At 39.8% G+C, this 22471-nt stretch overlaps 1 long non-coding RNA gene and 1 other non-coding gene across 3 annotated transcripts in view; one reads left to right on the top strand and one right to left on the bottom strand.

The window, feature by feature from the left end:
* Positions 1-22471, top strand: part of LOC100938916 (uncharacterized) — a 106459-nt gene that overhangs the window by 36550 nt on the left and 47438 nt on the right. For both annotated transcript variants that reach the window (XR_008525377.1, XR_008525375.2), the window contains exon 4: positions 12011-12061. This is a non-coding gene — a long non-coding RNA (uncharacterized LOC100938916). The remainder of the gene's footprint in view (positions 1-12010; positions 12062-22471) is intronic.
* On the bottom strand, positions 5861-6004 carry LOC112133681 (U4 spliceosomal RNA). Its single transcript, XR_002915298.1, has one exon. It is a non-coding gene; the product is annotated as a U4 spliceosomal RNA (small nuclear RNA).

Raw genomic sequence — 22471 nt, 5'->3', positions numbered from 1 at the left:
TGCCCAGGCTGAAATGCAGTGGCATGATCACTGCTTGCTGCAGCCTCAGCCTCCCAAGGGTCAGGTGATCCTCCCACCTCAGCCTACCATGTAGCTGGGGTTACAGGCACGTGCCATGCCTGGCTAATTTTTGTATTTCTTGTAGAGATGGGGTTTTTCCATGCTCCCCAGGCTGGTCTCAAATTTCTGAGCTCAAGTGATCTGCCCACCTAGGCCTCTTAAAGTACTGGAATTACAGGCATGAGCCACGACACCCAGCCAAAAATAGGCATTTTGAAATGCTTTCAAAGTTAGTCTTTGAACTTTTTCAAAGTCACCACTATTCCCAAGTAGTAACATCAGTAACTCCAGGGTAGTTGGCCTATATTGTTCCATTATGGTGCTCATTCATCTCTCAGTCTGCAGTGTTTTTTGAAATCACCATTTTAAAAATAAAATTATGCTAAAAAGGAATTTGATGAGATAAAAGGAAAAAGAGAAAAATTAAAAGTGACCACATAAAATATCAGCTCACTATTATATTCATAAATTCACTTATTTAGAAAACAAGGTTGAAATATTTGTATTCTAAATCTTTTGTGTAGGTGGGGAGAGGAGGTTGATTGGACAATAATCTTCAAGTCTATTTTGAAATTTTTAGGTCAGGTGTGGTGACTCATGCCTGCAATCCCAACACTTTGGAAGGCCAAGGCGGGAGAGAGGATTGCTGGAGCCCAGGTGTTCAAGACCAGCTTGGGCAACATGGCAAGACACTGTCTCTAAAAGAAAGAAAAGTAATTGTTTTCCTCTTGGATGTTTTGTTTACTTCTTTTCTTTTCCTTCCCTCCCCCTCCCCCTTCCCCTTCTCCTCCTCCTCCTCATTCTTCTTTCTTCTTTAGGGGAGAGGCACAAGACACAAGTTCCATGAATACTTATTTTCTTTTCTTTCCGCTGCGTTTTTCCATTTAATCTCTGCTAGCATTGTGGCAAAAAGCCAAAAACCCTAGATCTGAAACATGCCTGACAAAGACATCTCGGCTCACTGCAACCTCCACCTCCCAGGTTCAAGTGATTCTCTTGTCTCAGTCTCTAGAGTAGCTGGGATTACAGGCGCACACCACCACGCCTGGCTAATTTATTTTTATTTTTATTTTTATTTTTATTTTTTGAGACGGAGTCTCGCTCTGTTGCCCAGGCTGGAGGGCAGTGGTGTGATCTTGGCTCACCACAACCTCTGCCTCCTGGATTAAGAGATTCTCTTCCCTCAGCCCCCAGAGTAGCTGGGACTACAGGCACCATGCCCTGCTAAATTTTCTACTTTAAGTAGAGACGGGGTTTCACTATGTTGGCCAGGCTGGTCTTGAACTCCTGACCTCGTGATCTGCCTGCCTTGGCTTCCCAAAGTGCTGGGATTACAGGCATGAGCCACTGTGCCCAGCCAACGCCCTGCTAATTTTTAAAATTTAATTTAGTTTTTTTTATTTATTTATTTTTTGAGATGGAGTCTCACTCTGTCGCCCAGGCTGGAGTGCAGTGGCGTGATGTCGGCTCACTGCAACCTCCGCCTCCCTTCCCAGATTCAAGTGATTCTCCTGCCTCAGCCTCCCAAGTAGCTGGGACGCCCAGCTAATTTTTTTATTTTTAGTAGAGTCGGGGTTTCATCATGTTCACCAGGCTTGTCTCAAACTCTTGACCTCAACTGATCCACCCGCCTCAGCCTCCCAAACTGCTGGGATTGCAGGCATGAGCTCCCGCACTGGGCCTGGCTGACTTTTTTATAGCCTTGCTTCTCCAAGCCTGGTCCTTGGTCCAGCATCACCTGGGAACAGACTGTCAGACCCCGTCCATAACTACCGAATCAGAATCTGCATGTTAGCAAGATCCCCAGGTGATGTGTGTGTATTAAAATTCAGGAACCACTGTCTTACAGTAATTGTAAGAGTTACAATCTAAGGCTGGTGGAGGAGCAAAGAAGAAGAAACGAGTCTGGTTGTGGAGGGGACGTGTATTAGTTTCCTAGGGCTGCAATAACAAAATACCACAAACTGGATGATTAAAATAATAGAAATTTATTCTCTCACAGTTCTGGAAACCAGAAGTCCAAAGTGAAGAAGCTGGCAAAGCCATGTTCCTTCTGAAACTCTGGGTAGAATCCTTCCTTGTATCTTCCTAGCTTCCAGGGGTGACCACGGGTACTTGCAGCTCCTGGGTTTGTAGCTGTATTACTTCAGCCTTTGCTCCTGTGGTCACATGGCATTCTCCCTGAGTGCCTGTCTTTGACGTCGTCTTCTTATAAGGACACCCGTTATGTTGGATTAGGGCTCAGTGAATACATTGTAAATTGATTATATCTGCAAAGGTCCTATTTTCAGATAAGGTCACATGGACAGGTACTTGGACATAGGATGTCAATAAATTGCTTTGGGGGAGCATGATTTATCCCATAATAGGGAGATGTGGAGATTTTATTACCAATAAGTTGAAACGCATTATGTGAAAAATAACTTAAAAAATAAGCATTATTTTCAAATAAGCTGATCATATTTTATTTTTAAATTTTATTTATTTATTATTTATTTTTGAGACAGAGTCTCATTCTGTTGCCCAAGCTGGAGTGCAGTGGCACGATCTCAGCTCACTGCAACTTCTGCCTCCCGAGTTCAAGTGATTCTCCTGCTTCAGTCTCCCAAGTAGCTGGGATTACAGGTGCATGCCACCATGCCTGGCTAATTTTTTTTTTGTTTGTTTGTTTGTTTGTATTTTTAGTAGAGACAGGGTTTCACCATGTTGGCCAGGCTAATCTCGAACTCCTGACCTCAAGTGATCCATCTGCTTTGGCCTCCCAAAGTGCTGGGATTACAGGTGTGATCCACTGCGCCCGGCCTCAAGGGCAACTTAGCATCTCTTATAACATCATGCCAAGTTGAAAGTAAGAACTCAGTAGTTAATAATAATAGTCAAATCTATGGCATACCTCTGGACAAGCATACAAAATCTCACATGTTTAAATCTACCTATGGTACAAGGCAAGACAAACTTCTACCACAAAGGGTTAGTTTGACCATAGAAAGTAAGCTCTAAAAAAAAGGGAAAAAGCCAGGCTTGGTGGCTCACGCCTGTAATCCCAGTTACTTGAGAGGCTAAGTAAGGCAGGGGGAATTGCTTGAACTCAGGAGGCGGAGGTTGCAGTGAGCTGAGATTGCACCACTGCACTCCAGCCTGAGTAACAGAGCAAGACTCTGTCTCAAGAAAAAAAAAAAAGTGAAAAAAATAATTATAGCTAAAATTATAATCACATTGACAGATAAACCAAAAATATCATAGGACCAGGGCAAGAAAGAGAAGGGAATCCTTATAATTCCAGGAAAGGATAAGAGTAGGACCAGAGGGGCAGCTTCAAGGTAGTAATGTCTTTTTAAAAGCCCTTAACAGTTTGTAGTAGGAATCTCTTTTTGTCTGCCCAGCATTAATTCTCCCTCTTTCTTTTGAGAAGCCTGAAGTCATCCTGGCCAACATTTCTGTGTAGAACTCTCAGCCACAGTACTTGCCTTCCCCTCATCCCTTCCCCCAAGGTTGAAACACAGGGCTATTTATGTCCTAGCCATCTGAATATGGAGTATAGTCTCAAAAATGAAGAAGGTGGTTGAAGCTGAGTCATTTTAGTGGTAGTGATCAGAGACACCAACCAGATATTTTGTCTGTTTTACCACTGAGAATCCCAGAGCAACCCTAGTTGCTATCCTCCAGAAGTCCCCATTGGTTTTTTGTTTGTTTTCGTTCTTTTTTTTTTTTTTTTGAGACAGAGTCTTACTCTGTCACCCAGGGTAGAGTGACAACCTCTGCCTCCAGGGTTCAAGGAATTCTCCTGCCTCAGCCTCCCAAGTAGCTGAGATTACAGGTGCCCGCCACCATGGCCGGTTAAGTTTTGTATTTTTAGAAAAGATGGGGTTTCACCATGTTGGCCAGGCTGGTCTCGAACTCCTGAGCTCAGGGGATCTGCCCACCTAGTCCCCATTGTTTAGCTATTTCTTTTGTTTGAAATGCTACCTAGTATCTTTCCAAATGTTATTTTATTTAAAAAATGTAAGTGTCAATGTTTAATTTGTATATTGTTAATTTTAGTTAATTATAATTTATTTTAAATTATTTTTAATGGGCCCAGAGCTAGCCTCAGTTGATTTCTATTGCTTACAAAGAAACCTAAGCAACAAAGATACTGATGGAGAGAACACATACTGCTCACCCACTAAGACACCTGAAATAGTAGTCTGCATTCATGATGAATAAAATATGCACTCTTGAAATATAACGAAGCTCTTTTCAATTTGTTTCAATGGATTTTACCATTATTGTCCTGTATATTTTTTACATTTTTATTTACTTATTTATTTATTTTAGAGATGGAGGGTCTCACTGTGTTGCCCAGGCTGGAGTGCAGTGGCTTTTCACAGGTGCAATTATGGCACATTACAGCCTTGAACTTCTGCACTCAAGCAAGCCGCCTGCCTCAGCCTCCTTAGTAGCTGGGACTACAGACATGCACCACTGCATCCAGCTAGCCCTATATTTCAAGCTGAGTCATTTTTCCTTTCTAACTACCCAAATTGCCAGTGGGTGAAATTGAGAGAATCTCTATTATTATGCTACTTGAAGACACCAATAATCTTTTAAACTTTTTTTTTTTTTTGAGACAAGGTCTTTCTCTGTTGCCCAGGCTGAAGTACAGTGGTACAAACATGGCTCACCACAGCCTTGACCTCCTGGGCTCAAGCAATCTTCCTGCCTTAGCCTCCCCAATAGCTGGAACCACAGGCACACACCACCATGCCCAGCTAATTTTATTTACTTATTCTTTTTTTTTTTTTTTTTTTTAAGATGGAGTCTTGCTCTGTCTCCAAGGCTGGAGTGCAGTGGCTCAATCTTGGCTCAATGCAACCTCCGCCTCCTGGGTTCAAGTGATTCTCCCACCTCAGCCTCCTGAGTAGCTGGGATTTCAGGTGCGTGCCACCACACCTGGGTAATTTTTGTATTTTTAGTAGAGACAGGGTTTTGCCATGTTGGCTGGGCTGGTCTCGAACTCCTCACCACAGGTGATCCACCTGCCTCGGCCTCCCAAAGTGCTGGAATTACAGGTGTGAGCCACTTCACCTGGCCTATTTACTTATTCTTTTGTAGAGATGGGGTCTTACCATGTTGCCCAGGCTGGTCTTGAACTCCTGGGCTCAAGCGATCCTCTCATCTAGACCTCCTCAAATGCTGGGATTACAGGCATGAGCTACTGCACCTGGCCCCAATAATCTTCTTTATGTTGTCTCCAAATGGTTTTCATGATAATTGTGATATTAAGATTAATAAAAAGTGCTCCAAAGTTCCTCATTAGAGCTAGCTTACCAAGGGTCTAATTGGCATAATAGAAACAGAGTCATTGTTATGCCCGGCTAAATGTGATCTTTTTTCTGCAAGCAAAGAAATAATATTAGCTTAAAGCTTTCATGTTGACTAACACTAATTGTGTGTGCTTTGAATTCTCCTGATAAAATTTAGCATTTATTTATTTATTATTCAGTCTCTGTAGAGATGGTCAAAATTTGCCAATGCTGGAGTCCGGGCTCAGTGGCTCACACCTGTAAACCTAGCACTTTGGGAGGCCAAAGTGGGAGGATCGCTTGAGCCCAGGAGTTTGAGACCAGCTTGGGCCACATGGTAAACCCCATCTCTACAAAAAATATGAAAATTATTCAGGCATGGTGTTAGGTGCTTGTAGTCCCCAGCTACTTGGGAGGCTGAAGTGGGAGGTTCAATCACCTGAGCCTGGGAGGTTGAGGCTGTGGTGAGCTGTGACTGTACCACTGCACTCCAGCCTGGGTGACAGAGTGAGACCATTTCTTAAACAAATGAACAAAAAATTGCCAATGCTGACTATATTGCAAGTCATTACAGTGAAGTATTGGAAACAGTTTTCAATTAATAATAATTGCACCTTGGATAAACTGCATTGGCTACCATACTGCCACTGCTCAAAGCTTCCTGATAAAATTTAATTTGACCAAGGTATATCAGCTTCTCAGAATCCTTACTGCTTACTCTTGTAAGTCTCCGTCTCTTGACATGCTTGCATCAATGGCTGCATGGTGGATATGGTTTCATTTCACTGGAGTGTAGGGAGCACATAAGGAAAGTAAATCCAAAATGGTAACTGATTTTGAGATTACAGTGAATCATGAATGCCATGATAAGGACTCCACACTTACACAGAATGCGTTAATGGATTTTGACCAAAGTAAGGGAAATGACATTATTTAGTGCATATTATGTGCCTGCAACTACATTATTCATTGGTTTCCTGCATATGATAGATGAGGATTTAGCTCTCTTATACCACCTACGACTTTAAGTAAAATATTTAAGACTCAACCGATTAAAAAAAAAATCAATGACAATGTGAATACCTACTTCGTTGGAAGAGGGTATGCACACCTGTCTTTCTCTTTACCTGTCTTTTCTCTTTGTACTTGTTAAATTCTGTCATCTGTATGTCCCTTGACCTTATTGAGGTTGATGACATTTATATAATGAACTGTTTTGAGATTTGTCTGTAGGTTGACAATGAAAGTAAAAAAACTTACCATTTGCATTATTAAGACTGAGCTGAGAGCAGTGGCTTATGCCTGTAATCCCAGCACTTTGGGAGGCCGAGGTGGGCGGATCACTTGAGGCCAGGGGTTCAAGATCAGCCTGGCCAACATGATGAAATCCCATCTCTACTAAAAAATGCAAAAATTAGCCGGGCGTGGTGATGCACACTTGTAATCCCAGCTACTTGGGAAACTGAGGCGGGAGGATTGTTTGAACCTGGGAGGCAGAGGTTGCAGTGAGCCCAGATTGTGCTACTGCACTCCAGCCTGGGTGACAGAGCAAGACTCTGTCTAAAAAGGGGGAAAAAAAAAAAAAAAAAGACTGTACGGGCTGGGCTTGGTGTCTCATGCCTGTAATCCTAGCACTTTGGGAGGCTGAGATGGCTGGATTGCTTGAGCTCAGGAGTTCGAGACCAGCCCGGGCAACCTGGCAAAACCCCCCTCTACAAAAAATTAGCACACCTGTAGAACTGGCTACTTTAGGGGCTGAGGTGGGAGGATTGTTTGAGCCCAGGAGGTGGATGCTACAGTGAGCTGAGATCACACCAGTGCACTCCAGACTGGGACACAAAGTGGATCCTGTCTCAAAAAAAAAAAAAAGAAAAGAAAAAGACTATGTGAATATTCTTCATGGCAGAGAAAATAATGTAGTATTGTGTGAAGAAACCACAAACTGTTTCTCCTCTGCCACAACAATCAACACTTCTGACTGAGTGTGGGGGAGGGGTTTCCCCACACAACAAGCAAGCAATCATTTCTGCAGTGGGTACCAGCTGGGTGTCCTCTAATTCAATTCTGACACTATCTACCTGGAGATAGTGTCAGATCCCACAGGCTGAGGCCTACGTCCCCAAAACTGCCCCTCTTCCCCACTTCCGATGCCAGTCACAAGCCCCAGCTTGTTCTACCTGTGTTTCTGATCAGCCAGCTATAAACTGGGGATCCCACAACCTCCTCCTGGGTTTAGCTATTTGCTAGAGCAGCTTAGAGAACTTGGGGAAACATTTATGTTGTTTACTGGTTTATTATGAGGGATATTACAAAGGATACAGATGAAGAGATGCATAGGGAAAGGCCTGGGGGAATGGGAGCAGAGCTTCCTTGCCCAGCCTGAGGTCACCACCCTGTAGAACATCCATGTGTTCAGCTATCCAGAAGCTCTGTGAATCCTGCTCTCTTGGGTCTTTTGTGGAGACTACATTGGACTGGCATGATTGCTAACCATGTAGAAATGTGACTGGACACAAAAGCATGATCTCATGGTAATGAGCTGAGTGGGAAGATTCAGCAAGGCCTGTCTGTTTAGATTTTTCTTGGCCTTTCTGTTCAGCATTTTTTCCTCCAGGGCATGGGTCATGACTTCTTCTGAAAGGCAGGGGAAGATTAGGGTCCTTCCTTGGTGACAAAAAGGAACAGGTGAAAGAAGGGCAGGAGAAGGCCAGGAGCAGTAGCTCACGCCTGGAATCCCAGCGCTTTGGGAGGCCAAGCGAGTGGAGTCTAGCCCAGGAGTTTGAGACCAGCCTGGCCAACATGGTGAAACCCTGTCTCTATTAAAAATACAAAAAAATTAGCCAGACATGGTGGTGCATGCCTGTAGTCCCATCTACTTGGGAGGCTGAGGCAGGAGAATCGCTTGAACCTGGGAGGCGGAGGTTGAGGTGAGCGGAGATCACACCACTGCACTCCAGCCTGGGTGATACAGCGAGACTCTTTCTCAAACAAAAAAAAAAAAAAAAAAAAAAGAAGGGCAGGAGAAGATGAAAGAAAAAGATTCTGTTTTCTGAGGCTTGCTTCTGAGGCCTTAAGTGCCCCAACATTAAAACAAAATATTAAAACAAAAGCTATGGGAATTATAAGCCAGGAACTGTGGATTAAAATCTACATATGTATATATTATATCACAAGTATAATTGCATATCCTTTTCTGAAATCTATTATTTTTCCTAGAGTTTCTAATTAAAAAAAAATTTTTATTATTGCCCATAATTTCTTCCACAATTCTCAAACGTACCACTTGGTCTATGGAAACTTTTCTTTCTAGGAGACCTCCAGCCTCTGGTGTCCCTCTGGCCTCTTTGAACTGATTGCTTTCTAGCCCTGTTGAACAGCTATTACTTTGAGACTTCTGTACATTGCAATATTAGGTTGGAGCCACTGTCTTCTAGATCCCATATCTTCATTCCTTGACTTATTCCCTCTACTCTCAAGTATCTTTAAAGAGAAAATGCCTGAAAGATAAACTTTCTAATTCTTGCATATCTAAATTTTTGTTTTTACATTTAATTGATTTTATTTATTTATTTATATTTATTTATTATTTATTTATTTTGAGACAGAGTTTTGCTCTTGTTGCCCAGACTGGAGTGCAATGGTGCGATCTTGGCTCACCACAACCTCCGCCTCCCGGGTTCAAGCGATTCTCCTGCCTCCACCTCCTGAGTAGCTGGGATTACAGGCATGTGCCACCACGCCTGGCTAATTTTGTATTTTTAGTAGAGACAGAGTTTCTCCATGTCTGTCAGGCTGGTCTCGAACTCCTGACCTTAGGTGATCCACTAGCCTCAGCCTCCCAAAGTGCTGGGATTAACAGGCATGATCCACTGCACCTGACCCATTTCATTGATATTTAAGCTGACTAGAATTCTTGATTGAAATCATTTTCCTTCAAAAAGCAACAGCATTGCTTCATTGTCTTAACAGTATTGCAGATGAGAAGTCAGGTGAAAGCCTGAGTTTTAATTCTTTATTTTTTCCACTCTAACCTTTGAATTTCTTCTCTTTCTTCTTCTTCTTCTTCTTCTTTTTTTTTTTTTTTTTTTCAAAGAGGGGGTCTTGCTGTGCTGCCCAATCTGGTCTTGAACTCCTGGGCTCAAACAGTCCTCCTATCTTGGCCTCCCAAAATGTTGAGATTACAGGCATGAGCCCTGGCACCCAGACTTCTTTATTCTATTTTTTTTTAAGTGAAAGCAAATTTATTAGGAAAGTAAAGGAATAAAAGAATGGCTACTCTATGGGCAGAGCAGCCTATTCTTTATATTTAGTTTAGCTATTCCTAGCTTTCTGTAATTTTAGGGTATTGTTTTTACTTATGGATATTCCATTTATTCTGCTCATCATTTAGCAGAAACTTTCAGTTGGAAAATTCATGGCTCTTCAATAGAATTTCTCTGATAAACTTATTAGAGCTTTATCAGAAAAAAAGATGAAGAAATAGGTGTTTAAATACATTTTCAGGCTGTAAAGCTAGGATTTATAGGCACAAACTAAACAATCTATCCACTTTTAACAATTTATGAAGATAATTAAAAGACACACATAGAGCATTCCAAAACTAAATATAACAATCTACTGGTGAAAAATTCCTAGTTTTCTTTCAATCAAGTGTCCTAATTCCTTAAATGTAAAAGAGCAAATTTCAAATATACAATACATCTCATTCTTACTCACTACATCTAAACACAGGTGAAAACAAAACAAAAAAAGCAAACTCCCTGCAACAATGGTATCTACAACTCTTCATAAGGCTTATATCCTTACTAAAATATTGTGGTTCATGCAGTTCACTTTCTATTAATAGAACAGACTAATGACTCATTTTGCACATTTAGAGTGTAATGAGGATTTCGAGATCTGCAGTACCTGTGATGACCATAAATACCTCCTTCAAATTAAAACACATTTTTAAAAAAATAGTTCTTTGAAATATTATTTGAAAAAGATAAGGTATGATTTATATACAGTAATTTTTATGCATTTTAGTGCATAATTTTGTAAGCTTTGACAAATGCATACAGTCATGTAACCACCACCACAATCAAAATACCAAATAGTTCCTTCACTCCTCAAAGTACCTCCTACCTCCCCGCAACCTCGTATCCTTTTGAAGTCAAACCCACCCCTGCCCTGCAGCCCCTGGAAATCACTCATCTGTTTTTTTTTTTCTATATAATTTTGCCTCTTCCAGAATTCCATGTAAATGTTATCAGAAAGTATGTAGGCTTTTGAATTTGGCCTTTTTTCATTTAGCGTAATGAATTTGAGATTTATCAGTTTTCTTGAGTACATCCGTAGTCTGTTCCTTTTTATTGCTGATAGTATTCCATCATATAGATATGCCAGAATCAGCTTATCCAAATATTGATATTTAACCATTTATCAAAACCTTATTTTATAGACAAGGGTAGTTTCATGACTTTTGAAATTATACATTTTTTTTTTCTTGAGATGGAGTCTCATTCTGTTGCCCAAGCCAGAATGCATTGGCACCATCTCGGCTCACTGCAACCTCTGCCTTCCAAGTTCAAGTGATTATCCTGCCTCAGCCTCCTGAGTAGCTGAGATTATAGGTGTGTGCCACCGTGCCTGGCTAATTTCTGTATTTTTAGTAGAGATGGGGTTTCACTATGTTGGCCAGGCTGGTCTCCAACTCCTGACCTCAAGTGATCCACACGCCTGGGCCTCCCCAAGTGCTCGGATTACAGGCATGAGCCACCACCCCTGGCCTATGCATTTATTAAGCAGGAAAAAAGGCGCCAGGTGTGGTGGCTCATGCCTGTAATCCTAGCACTTTGGGAGGCCAACGTGGGTGGATCACAAGGTCAGGAGTTCAAGACCATCCTGGCCAACAAGGTGAAACCTTGTCTCTACTAAAAATACAAAAAAGTCCGGGCGTGGTGGCGGACGCCTGTAATCCCAGCTACTCAGGAGGCTGAGGCAAGAGAATCGCTTGAACCCAGGAGGCGGAGGTTGCAATGAATACAATAAAATGCACCCATAAAATGGCCGATATTGCGCCATTGCACTCCAGCCTGGGTGACAGAGCAAGACTTCATCTCAAAAAGATGAAGGAAGAAAGGTACATTCTCATAATGCCTTAAATTATTTAGTTACTTGGGATTTATTTGACAATGATTAGGAATAACTGTTTCGAAAGATATATTTTTTCATATACCTTAGAAAACAATAGATATTTGTTCAACTCTCTAATTGTGGGTTTGCATTTGAAATGTGTATTGTGATTCAAAAGTTTTCTCTACCTAGAAGGGGAATACAACACATGGGATTATTATTGCTGATGACACCAGATAATATTTTGCCTAAACTCCTAAGGTAAGTGCTCTATGAAGACCCCATTCAACCCAGACCTTTGAAATGGCTCACTTCCTATTTAAACCCTATTAATCTTCTACCTCATGGAGGCAACAGGTGGTTTAGAAAAGAGCCAATAGAAAGATAATTTTTGTCCTTCAGGATCAGTGCCAATGGAAAAAAGTGACCTGAAATACAGATCTCAGGCCTGACATGATGAAAATCTAGTGCCACAGCTGTTGTCTCTCAGAACTGTCACTCATCATGTTTTAATTTCACAGTTTTGATTTAATCTTTTCTAAATACAGCACTGGATAAATACAGAACAAGATAACAAGAGTTCCCAGCAAAGGATCCAGGTTGGTATTCACACTATCCTCTTTTCACCTCTTCCCCAGCCCTTTGGGTTTTATTTTCTGTGGTGGTTGCATCTCCAGCACCACTACTTTTTATATTCCTGAGGGGCAGGGCTTCTTTACTAGCTCTTGAGCCTAACAAGAATCCTAGTGCTTTGATTTCAGTGTGATTTATTTATCTTTCTTATCAGGCTAACCAGAATGCTTTTATCAGCCATGTTAATTTGTAACACACAGTGGAATTGGGTTTGTAGTTGAAAAAAAAAGTTTTTCAATGATGTACCTCTAAGAGCCCCTCTTTTCTAAACTCTATAATGAAAAATACTATTGTCAGCCATGGATTAGTTCTTTTTCTTATGAAGCTACCTTTAAAGAACTACAGTGAGTTATAATTTAGATACAATAAAATGCACCCATTCTAAGCATACAATCTTGATGAACGTATATGCTTGAGTAAACCACTACTACAAGATATGGAGCATTCTCCCTGTCACCCACAGGCCTCCCTAATACCTCTTTTCAGTCAATTCTGCCTCCACCCTGAGTCCCGAGCAACTGATCAGCTTTCTATCATGATAGATTGCTTTTGCCTTTTTCGGATTATTCTGTAAACAGTGTGTACTTTTTTTGGCCTGGCTTTCTTACTTAGCATAAACTTTTTGAGATTCATTGATGTTGTTGCATGCATGTGTAACTTGTGTTTTCTGTTTTTCCCCAACTGAGTTGTATTTCATTTTACGAATACACCACAATTAGTTTATCGATTTTCTTGTTGATGAAATTTGGATTGTATCCACTTTAGGGCTATTTTGAGTAAAGCTGCTATGGACATTTGTACGTAAATCTTTATGTAGTATTCATTTCTCTTGGGCAAATATCTAGGAGAAAATGGCTGGGTTGTATGATTAAGTATATAATTTTAGTCATTTTAGTGGGTTTGTAGAGGTGTATCATTGTGATTTTAACTTGCAGTTTCCCAAAGACTAAGGACAAGACTAAGGACATTGAACAGTTTAATTTATCCCTATTTCATATTTTTTAGTGCTGTTGTGAATGTAATTGTTTCTTTAATTTCATATCCAAGGGATCTTGGCTAGTATCTAGAAATACAATTGATTCTTTAATATTGACCTTATTTTCTATAATTTTGCTAAATTCATTTATTTGTCTCAGTAGTTTATTTGAGAGTCCTTAAACTTTTCTATATGCACAATCATGTTGAGGAGTAAATACAGTTTTACTTCCTCCTTTCCAATCTTGCTTTGTATTTTTTTTCTTGCCTTATTGTAATGACTAGGATTTCCAGTACTTTGTTGAATATATGTGATGAATGCAGACCATCCCTTCTTCTTTGGAGGGGAAATACTCAATATTTCAATATGATGTGTGATGTTAGCTCTCGGTTTTCCGCAGGTGTCCTTTATCAGATTGAGGATGCTCTTTTCTATCCTATTTGTTGAGAGTTTTACAATGAAGGGGTGTTGAAATTTGCCAAATACCTTTTCTGTATCTATTAAAATGATTATATATTTTTTCTTATTTATTCTATTAATATGGTGAATTACACCGATTTTTTTTTTTTTTTTTTTTTTTTTTTTTTTTTTTTGAGAGAGTCTCGCTTTGTTGCCCAGGCTGGAGTGCAATGGCATAATCTTGGCTTACTTCAACCTCTGCCTCCCAGGTTAGAGTGATTCTCCTGCCCTAGCCTCCCAAGTAACTGGGATTATAGGCGCGTCCCAAGTAACTGGGATTATAGGCGGCTAATTTTTGTATTTTTAATGGAGACAGGGTTTCATCATGTTGACCAGGCTGGTCTCGAACTCCTGACCTCAGGTGATCCACCCACCTTGGCCTCCCAAAGTGCTGGGATTACAAACATGAGCCACCGTGTCTGGCCATGTCAACTGATTTTGAATGTCAAATCAAGTTTGAAATCCTGCAATTACAAACACATGGTCATGGTCATGACATATTAATCCTCTCTATATATTGCAGGTTTAATTTTCTAATAGTTTAAAGATTTTTTTCCTTTTGTCTATGTTCAGGAAAGATTAATCTATAGTCTTCTTTCTCATGATGTCTTTAACTGGTTTTGGTACTAACATAACGGTGGTCTTGTAAAATAAGTCAAAAATGGTTCACACCTTCTGTTTTTTTAACGCAGTTTCTGTGAAATTGGTATTACTCTTTTATTGATTGTCTAATACAGTTCACCAGTAAAGCTATCTAGACCTGGAGTTGTGTGTGTATATGTGTGTGAAAGTTTTTAATTTGAATTTAATTTGACTATTCATATTTTCTATTTTCTATTAACAAAATTAATAATTTGGGTCTCTCAAGGAATTTGTTTATCTAACCATTGAATTTATTGGCATAAGGATGTTTAAAAATTTTTAGTAGCGATGGGGTTTCACTGTGTTAATCAGGATTGAGATCATCCTGGCTAACACAGTGAAACCCCACCTCTACTAAAAAAATACAAAAAATTAGCCGAGCGTGGTAGCAGGCACCTGTAGTCCCAGCTACTTGGGAAGCTGAGGCAGGAGCATGGCGTGAACCTGGGAGGCGGAGCTTGCAGTGAGCCGAGATCCTGCCACTGCACTCCAGCCTGGGCGACGGAGCGAGACTCCGTCTCAAAAAAAAAAAAAAAAAATTCCCTTATTTTAAGTTTAAATATTCCCATTTTAATCTTTGTAGGATCTGTAGTGCCACTCCTGCTTTCTTCTTCATATTAGTAACAAAGTGCTGTAATATTTGCTTTCAGCAGTTATGTATCTTTTAAATAAAGTGAGGAAATGTATGTGTGTACAATGTACTACGTATCTATTTACCCACACAGTTACCATTTCCGGCATTCTTCCTTCCTACCTATAGATTCCAGTTATGATCTATGTAGTTTAGGTGTTAGCCAAGGATTGGGGAACTTTTTAAAATCCAATTTGGAGCTTGCACTCTCTGTAGTTCCCTTAATTTCAGAGCTACCCATTCTCACTCTCCACAAATTTCCACCTATTCCTCTGGCACCTCAGGCCATTAAGCCTTCAGCTTTCTGCTGCCTCAGCTGCGTTCAGGTTGGGAATATACTCTGTCAAAAGACCAACAAAGTCACAAATCTTGCCTGAGATAGTTCTGATACAAAGTGCAGATACATTATTCTCTCTTTTCTACCTATCTTTTGCTATCCCCATGTGGTCTTTTCTACTTACCCATAATTTAGCAGTCAGCTAGGGATTTGGGTAGAGTTTATACTCAGAATATGGGCCTTATCCCTTCTGTGGTTTTCTTGCTTCTAAGATTTCCTCCTAAAGTTCCAGCTGCTCTGAAAGCTGTGTACTCTGTCTTCTTCCACCAGTAATACTGCAGTTTTCTGTCCCAGGAGCTTTGGGCATTACAAACTCTCCTCAGGCAGAAAAAAAAAAGAAAACCCACAAATTGCAATTCTTACCTGCTGCTGTTACAGTCTTTCAAGAATAAACTGTTTGCAACTTCTGGTTTTCTCCAGAGTCTTCAAATCATTGTTTTAAATAAATGTTTTGTCCAGTTTTTATCATTGTTATCTGCATAAAAGTTCACCTGACCACTTTATAATGCCATTACTAGAAACTTAACCCTTGGTTTTTAGCCTTTGGCTTTACAATCATATATTGAAATTGTTTCTTATATGTGTTCTCTCCACAGATTGGTCAGGCCATTCTCTCTATAGGGATTGGGAATGGTATTTTTATTTGTATGTGCCTGAAATGCCCAATTTTATTGCACATACGTTTATTGAATATTTGCTTGACTTGAATACAAAGGTAAATAAAACTTGGCGTTAAGGACTTGTCTAATGTGGGAAAATGATAAACAATGGAGTATGTATAATGAATTATTGTTGTTATGCCAGAAGTGGTTAGAGGGTACCATGGATCACAATGAATATAAAGGTCAAGACTCTCAGAGAGGTCAGAGAAAGTCTTTACAGAATTAGCAACCCAGCTACTCGGGAGGCTGAGATGAAAGGATCACTTGAGCCCAGGAGTTCAGGTCCAGCCTGGGCAACATAGTGAGAACCCCTTCAATAAAAAAAAAAAAAAAGCAAGTTAAATAAACCAACAAATAAAAGGAATGAGTAATACTTGAGAGCTGAGTCTTGAAAGATGATTAGCTGTTGGCCCACCTTTATGAGGTTTTGGTGAAATTCCTTATCATACATTTTTCTATAAATTAAGTAGCCACTCTCAAAGTTTGTATTGCAGAATAAATCATAGTGAATTGAAAGGAAATAATTATGTATTAAAAACTATAATATGGCAAGCATTATGCTATAGAGATTTTACATATTTCATTTTATGTTATCATCTCAATAACTGTGAAATATTCATTATTAGCCCTATTGTAGAGATAAGAAAAAAATAATTTTCAATTTGCCCAGTGTCAAGCAATTAACAAGTTATGTACATTCCTTCACCAAGTATTTTTTAAGCACTTGTTACATGCCAGACAGACATTATTCTTGGTGTCGGGTATACAAAAATAAACAACATAAAGTCCTTGGCCTTATGGAATTTACATTCTAATGCAGAAAGTCAGTTTACAAATTAATAAACACATAAATATATGATGCTTTCCTTGGGAATAAGTGCTACAGAGAAAAATAAAAAAAGGCAAGGAGGTGATATGTTACTAGATATAGAGGATGATCAGAAAAGTCTTCTTAAAGAGACATTTGAGCCAAGATCTAGAAGAAGTAAAGGAGGATGCCATGAAAATACCTGGGGGAACAGCATTCAGAAGGCAAAGAGGACAGCACATGCAAAAGTGCATTCCTTGGTGTGTTTGAGGAATATGAAGGCGGCCAGTGGGGCTGCTGTGGAGTGCGAGATGGGGAAATGGTGGGAGATGAAGTGAGATAGGTGTGGAGTGTGAGATGGGGAAATGGTGGGAGATGAAGTGAGATAGGTGTGTGCGAGATGGGGAAATGGTGGGAAATGAAGTGAGATAGGTAGGGGGGCCCAGCTCATGCAAGGCTTTGTAGGCCAATGAACTTTTGAATGGATGAAATGAATGAAGCAGGAAATCACTGGAGGCTTTTGAGCGTTAGAGAGGCATATAATGTCTTATATTTTAGAAGGATCACTCTGGTGTGGGAAATAAACTGTGGGGGAAAGGGTGGAAGCACACAGACCAGCTAGCAGACTATTAAAATTGTTCAAGTAGGAGATTGGACCAGCATTGCAGCCAGTGAAGCTGGAGAGAAGGATTTGGATTCTGGACTTATTCTGTGTGTAGAGTTGACAATTTTCCCAATGAATTGTAAGTATCTTTTGAAAGAGGAGCCAAACTCAGGTCAATCTAATTCTGAACTCACATTTCCTCTAAGTGCAGGGAAAAAAATCTATTTAAAGAAGAAAAGCAGTGGAAAAAACTCATGGTCACTGGCAAATCCAAATTATTTTAATCACCCAAAATGTCTTCAAACTAAGTTGCTCGATGTGTCAACCTGAAGCACATTCAGTGTTATGAAAATGGATAATATACAGAGTGTATGCCAATTTGTGAATACTTTAGAATTCTGTGCATATAAAAATACTTTACTCAAGTTTGAAAAATAACTAAAAGTAAAATGAGAATCATGACAATCCTGTGAAGTATGAGATGAACAACTATTAGTTCTACCATTCTATGAGTTATAAAGTCACAATAAATATATGGCCCCTTTGGTCAAATCCAATTAATCAAGCACTAGGATCAGGGTATATGGATTCTAATTCTAGAGCAGAGATACTCTTTGATCAATTGCTGACTCATGCTCAAGGTTGCCTGCCTTTTTGGTCTATTTTTAATTAAAGGTATCAAATATTTGATACCATACCCATGACAAGCATTTTTGAAACACCAATAGATGGTATAATAAGATCCTACACAATGTTAGATTTAGAAATGTCCACCAAAGGATAGCTCACTGAAGTACAAAGAGCTTGGAAGAACCAATTTCTAAGTCTTTACATTCTATATCAGTTACCCTAAGTATTTTGAAATATCTATAATTTTTTTTTTTTTTGAGATGGAGTCTTGCTCTGATGCCCAGGCTGGAGTGTAGTGGTGTGACCTTGGCTCACTGCACCCTCCACCTCCCGGGCTCAAGTGAGTCTCCTGCCTCAACCTCCTGAGTAGCTGGGACTACAGGCATGTGCCATCATGCCTGACTAATTTTTTGTAGTTTTAGTAGAGATGAGGTTTCACCATGTTGGCCAGGCTGGTCTTGAACTCCTGACCTCAGGTGATCTGCCTGGCTTGGCCTCCCAAAGTGCTGAGATTACAGGCATGTGCCACCATGCCTGGCCATCGAAACATCTATAATTGTGTAGATTTCCTTACTGCTTACTCTGCAGTGGCAAAATCTGTTTAAATATATGTGTGTTTCTTTGGTGAGGGGTGTTTAGAAATGCACACAGAAAGAACATTTGCAAACACATTTGAACAAAGCTTGTTTGGAGACTATAATTTTTACTTCTATGATGTTGAGCACATAAAATGACAATTATATTATTTCCTCTAAAATAAAAAAAATAAAAAGTTTAGGCATGAGATAGCCATAGAATTTATCTGTACTGAAGCAATTGGGTTGTATGGATTCTTATATTCCATGGTAAATATTTTGTACTTGTCTAGAGTAAGCCTCAGTAATTAGGCCATAATCGTAATTTGTCACTCTTAAAGACTACAACTGTGTGTATTTGCAAAGGTTAATGACAATTAGATTTTTCAATAATTCTGGGAGCATTGTTTACCAAACTAAGATGGCTAGCAAGACTTTTATCGTTTACTTGACATAAATATATTTTATTAAATACTTAAGACTACATAACTACATAAATTTGTAAAGAAAGCTTTTAACCAAATTTTGGAAATTAAAGGTGAATTGTTTCTTTCTAAAGCTGTGATTTTAACCTTCATGGTGCCCAGCCATGTGCTATATATTATTTAATATTTAATAAATAGATGTCATGACATCTATACACACATATATTTTAGTATTAAAATCTATATTATTGGTTTTTCCTTAAAACTATTCAGAAGGTAATAAGCAATTCTATTTCTATTTTACAGACAAAGGTATGAATATTTAAATGTGTAATAGGCTAAATCACATGAGTAGCAGAATGACTACCAGAACATGATTCATTAATTTTGTGTTTACAGATCAGTGAGCCCCAGAATATTTTTGTTTCTGGACTGTTTAGTCAGGGTGAATTAAACTATATCTGTATTTGCTGTTGGAGAGATTCCAAATGCACATTTTATATGCTATAAGTTGAAAGTGTAATAAAATGTTACTGGAAAAGATCACCTTTTCCAAATAAAATCCAGGCTTTCAAAAGAAGCATAGTCTAGATTCATATAATTCTGGAACATCAGAATAAATAAACCAATCAATAAACTCATAAGCGAAGGAAGGTTTCTTAGTTACTCTTCCAGATTTTATGGCTGGTTGCACTATCATGTTCATGTTAGTAAATGGCTTTGGGAAGCCTACTAGCCAGCAGAAATGTGAACTGAAGATTATACTCAGCGGAATAACATTAGTTAACATTAACCAGATAGCAAATTTCAATAAAATCATCTAAAATTGGAGAAAATAATCCCATTCGGAAACTTCTGTTACCTATTCAAACATCAATGGTATTGAACATGTATTTTTTTTTTTGAGACGGAGTCTTGCACTAGAGTTAGGCCAGGCGCAGTGGCTCACGCCTGTAATCTCAGCACTTTGGGAGGCTGAGGGGGTGGAGCCTGGGCTGGAGTGCAGTGGCGTGATCTCAGCTCACTGCAATCTTTGCCTCCTGGGTTCAAACGATTCTCCTGCCTCAGCCTCCCAAGTAGCTGGGATTACAAGCACCCGCCACCAGGCCTGGCTAATTTTTTGTAATTTTAGTAGAGACGGGGCTTCACTATGTTGTCCAGGCTGGTCTTGAACCCCTGACCTCGTGATTCTCCTGCCTTGGCCTCCCAAAGTGCTGGGATTACAGGCATGAGCCACCACGCCCGGTCTGAACATCTATTTTATGTCCACTAGTGGTATAGGGTGATCAGATATGAGAGAGAAAATTAAGCGTTTTTTGCCTTCAAAGAATTTATAATCTAGTTCTTCCTGACTGTTTCATTTCAGGGTGGCCAATACAAGCTGTAGATGCTTCTTGATACCTTTATTTAAAGAACCAAATTCTGTCAGAATCACTCAACTCATCAGGCACCGTGGCTCACACCTATAATCCCAACGCTTTGGAAGGCTGAAGTCGGAGGATCACTTGAACCCAGGAGTTCAAGACCAGCCTGGGCAATATAGCAAGACCCTGTCTCCACAAAAGAATTAAAAAGCCAGCTGGGCTTGGTGGCATGCACCTGTAGTCCCAGCCACGTGGGAAGCTGAGGTGGGAGGATTGCTTGAGCCCAAGAGGTTAAGGCTGCAGTGGGCCATGATTGTGCCACTGCACTTCAGCCTGGGCAACAGAGTGAGATCCCACCCCACCCTGCCACCCTAAAGAAAGAGAAAAAAAAATCGCTCATCTCTTTTGGAAGGTACCAAGAAGCAAATGAATGATAGTGAAAACATATAGTGCAAACAGTCCTTATTTTCTTCAGTTGGTGATGATTCAATAACCTGTCAGAAAGATCTCAGTGTAGAAAAGGCCTTGACTAGTCAGGTGATCTTTGTGAACTCCTTCACCCTCAGAAAGGAAAAATAATATTGGTTCTGCCTCCTGGCACTGGCAAGAAACACATGAATGCCTGTGCAAGTGCATATCAAGGACTGCAATGTCATTTATCAACAGATTTCCAAAGCAGCAAAGAGCAAGCATTTAAACCATGCAATTGAATTTTAGGAAAAATGCTCAAAAATAAAATTTGACTAATTATTCAACCTTGTTAGGCATTCTGCCCAATCATCTTTCTTTTTTCCTACACAGCGCAAAACACTTATTTGTGGTATTCATTAGAAGGAAAAAATAATAATCATTGTTATTGTGCCAAATTTTTGGTAAAAATTACTTAAAAGCTTATCAGTCTACTAGATTTTTTTTATCTAGTCTTGCCTCATGGTAATTATGCTGAAATATCAATTGCACAATCATTTATTGTGCAAGATCAAGGTACAATTCACTGTATTAGACATGGAAAGAAATACATGAATATAAATATTAACCTATTTTTGATGTCCAGGTACTTATAAACTAGCAGAGATAACTCTTTTTTTTTTTTTTTTTTTTTTTTGAGACAGAGTTTTGCTTTTGTCGCCCAGGCTGGAGTGCAGTGACACCATCTTGGCTCACTGCAACCTCCGCCTCGTGGGTTCAAGCAACTCTCCTGCTTCAGCCTCCTGAGTAGCTAGGATTACAGGCGCCTGCCACACGCCCAGCTGGTTTTTGTATTTTTAGTAGAGATGGGGTTTTGCTGTATTGGCCAGGCTGGTCTTGAACTCCTGTCCTCAGGTGATCCACCCACCTTGGCCTCCCAAAGTGCTGGAATTACAGGCATGAGCCTATAAATAGGAGATTGTGCTGAAAGTGTTTATAAGATGCAGTTGGACACCTCTCACCCCAGAGCTCTTCCCCTACTCTGTATAGTGGATCAAGTGTAGGCCCAACAAGGACAAAATATTGCAGGTTTATTCGAAAGAGGGTATTGGAAATGGAAGACACTAGGCAACATTGAAGCTAGGGGCTACTCTGCAAAGAACAGTGGAATTAAGTGATTTTTAACATATATTCTAAGAGCAGTCAGCTTGTCTTCCTATCCTTAGTTCCCAGAATGTTTGCTTCCAGCCTCTACTCTCTCTAGGCTGAAGAGTAGAAAAGTCATCTCTGGGGAACCTGATGAGCCAAGAAGACCTAAAGATCCTGATATCAGAGTTCCTTCAAAGAAATGGGCCACTCATGTCACCCACCAGAGCAAAGGACCCCCTAAATGTAGTGCATCCAGAAGATGCTCAGAGCTCTCTATTCGCTTTCTAGTCACCTGCTCTTAGGGAATCCAAGGTCATTCAACATCTGAGAGGACCCACTTATGTGAAAGACAGAGAGGGCAACAAGTAGATTAAAACAACATTGAAGGGATGGATACAGGCAGGAGGAGAAAAGGGAAATACTTTCATATCTCTGATAAAGAAGAGAGAATGCTGTATCCATAAAAGAGAACAGTTTGATGATCTATCTATCCACCTATCTATCATCTATCTATCTATCTATCTATCTATCTATCTATCTATCTATCTATCATCTATCATCTATCTATCATCTATCTATTTGTCTCTAAAAAGAGTAAGAAAGACATCCTTAATATTCAAATCACAAGAATATGTATTAAAAAATACTCAATAGAAGAGTTGCAGGCTGGGTGTAGTGGCTCACGCTTGTAATTCCAGCACTTCGG

Source organism: Pongo abelii, chromosome 4, assembly GCF_028885655.2.
Source record: "Pongo abelii isolate AG06213 chromosome 4, NHGRI_mPonAbe1-v2.0_pri, whole genome shotgun sequence".
NCBI lineage: Eukaryota > Metazoa > Chordata > Mammalia > Primates > Hominidae > Pongo > Pongo abelii.
The sequence above is the reverse complement of the archived record's forward strand: the minus strand, read 5'-3'. Positions and strand labels throughout refer to the sequence as shown.